This window comes from Gekko japonicus, unplaced genomic scaffold (assembly GCF_001447785.1).
Source record: "Gekko japonicus isolate JY-2015 unplaced genomic scaffold, Gekko_japonicus_V1.1 scaffold3589, whole genome shotgun sequence".
Classification (NCBI taxonomy): domain Eukaryota; kingdom Metazoa; phylum Chordata; class Lepidosauria; order Squamata; family Gekkonidae; genus Gekko; species Gekko japonicus.
Genome location: NW_015167647.1, coordinates 47358 through 49872, shown reverse-complemented (window position 1 = coordinate 49872; position 2515 = coordinate 47358).

The window sequence follows — 2515 nt, the reverse complement described above, 5'->3', positions numbered from 1 at the left end:
GAAATACCTGCTTGGATACAATGAGGTTTTCTTTATGCTGCATTCATTTGCATTTTTTTTAAATGACTGCCACAAGTGCAATGGCATTTATGCCAGCAGTTGTGGACCATCCGTTATGTATCACTGACAATATTGGCCTCTTTAGGCTCCATCCCTTTCCTCATGATCCCTAGCATGGAACTTTCCTTTTCCACAACTGCTACACATTCACCTGGGCCTGTCTCCTACCAGATGGCTCAACCTGGTTTAAAGACATCTTCCATCCTAAGGAGCTTCCCTGAAGCATGTGGCTCTCCTGCTGGAGGAAAAGCAGGAGGGAGGCTCAGCACACCTGGCTGAGTGGATGCCAGCAGGTAAACTAGCGTTTGCACAGAACTTTCCAGCATTGTGATTCTTTACTGTCACTTCAGACCCTATCAGAGTATATGTGAACTTCCCATTCTGGGTCCCATTGAGTTCCACTTTACAACTTATTCCAAACCTCACTTGCCAGTGACTTGTCACACCTTGAAAAGTTCCCACTGGAGCACGTCATAATCCACTTTGCTTTTCATCGTTCTGAATAAGCTGACGGCATTGGCCAGTTTGAAGCAATTGCAGCCTTTCCACGCTACTGTGTCACTCACAGGGGAGGAAGGTGGGGTGGACTTGACTGGACAGCCTGCTTGTTCATTGAGCATAACAGCTCCTACCCTGACCCAGTTGGCCCGCACTAGCCTGATCTTGTCTGTTCTCAGGAGCTAAGCAGGTTCAGTAACAGTTCGTACTTAGATGGGTAAAAGGTAAAGGTAAAGGTTCCCTTGCTCAAAAGCCAGTCGAGTCCGACTCTAAGGTTGCGGTGCTCATCTCAGTTTCAAAGCCAAAGAGCCAGCGCTGTCCGAAGATATTTCCGTGGTCATGTGGCCGGCATGACTAAACACCAAGGCGCACAGAACGCTGTTACCTTCCCACCGAAGTGGTACCTATTTATCTACTTGCAATTTCTTGCTTTCAAACTGCTAGGTTGGCAGGAGTTGGAACTAGAGACAGGAGCTCACTCCATCATGCGGCACACTCAGGTCTCGAACTGCTGAACTACTGACCTTCCACAGCCTGCAGTTCATGGGAGACTACCGCAAAAGTCCTGGGTTGCTCCGCAAAGGCAAGCAATGGCAAACCACCGAGGGTTGCCAGACCCCTCTAAGCAGCCAGCGTGGGATGGAGGGGTGCACTTACCAGGAGCAGGGAAAAGAAAGCCCAGCATTTCAGCAATGTACTTACATGACCCGGAAGTGATGTGGGGACATTGGGGGGCAATGCTGTGGTTTTGGGGCAAAATTCTATGATAGAATTAGCATCTACCATAGAATTTTTGCCCCAAAGCCAGAGTGTCACCCTCATCATGCCTACATCACTTCCGGGTCAGGTGGTCAACAGGGAGGAATTACACCCCCCCCAAAAAAGGAATGCATGCCAGGCATTTCAGTGACATGCCTTCCTTTTTGGGGGGGTTGTAATTCCTCCCTGCTGACTACCTGGCCGGTGGCGGAGACATGGGGCCTCACCGCGGGACACTACCATCTCTATTCCTCTTTTGCCCTGAAAATGTGATGAGGTCACCGTAAATGGCAATTTCTACCTCCATAGCAGTGCCAGTGTTTGCACGTTGGCCCTTAAACACAATTCCGTTTAGTTAGCAAACTTGGAAGCTCAGAAACATTGAAGGAAAATGCTCGGTTGCAACTCAACAAAAATTGGAGGAGTTACATTTGACCTTGCGTGTCTACCCCACAACTTAATATCAGCAATATCTCATCTAAAATTGCATTAGATTTCTCACACAAGATTTACTCTTTATGAAACCCTGAGCATATTTCTTCAGGTGGTTTATTATCTCATCCTTCAGAAAGATGCTGGGGATCCTACATAGCAAAGGTTAGAATCATAATTTCCTGCCTCCTTTCTTGCAGCTCCTTTTCTTTTGTAAGATTGGGGTTATCGGTGGTCTCTTGGTAATTCCATTCCCTCCACAAAGTTATTAATTCCCCCCCCATTCCTTGTTATCTTCCTGGAGTCTCCAAGATGGTTTCCACTTAGTCTGGAGCCTCTGCTCTCTAAATTTTGCCTGCTTTATTGTTCAACGTGCTTTTCCTCCCCTCGGAGGAGATTTTAGTAACAGCCGTTTTATTTTGTTTTTAAATTCTGTTTACTTTGTTCTCTTACTTAGTGAATTCAGCTCTCATGCTTTATTCGGAGAAGAACAAGACAAAGTAGCCGGCTCGTAAACATGTTCCAGGGAAAACACACCCACACACATCCCACACCCGTGAATGGTCTATTTACACTGATTAGATTATTCCTGGGGAGCCTAGGTTCCCGATTGGCTGGGAACTAGGATCCGAACGTCTATTGTGTTTGGGAGCGAACTTCAGGTACTTCACCTGACCGCATGTGGAACCGGCCGAAACTGGATTGAGCACATGGCTAGGTCAGGACACAACAGTTAAGTGCTATACAAGCAAAATATCTCCCCCCC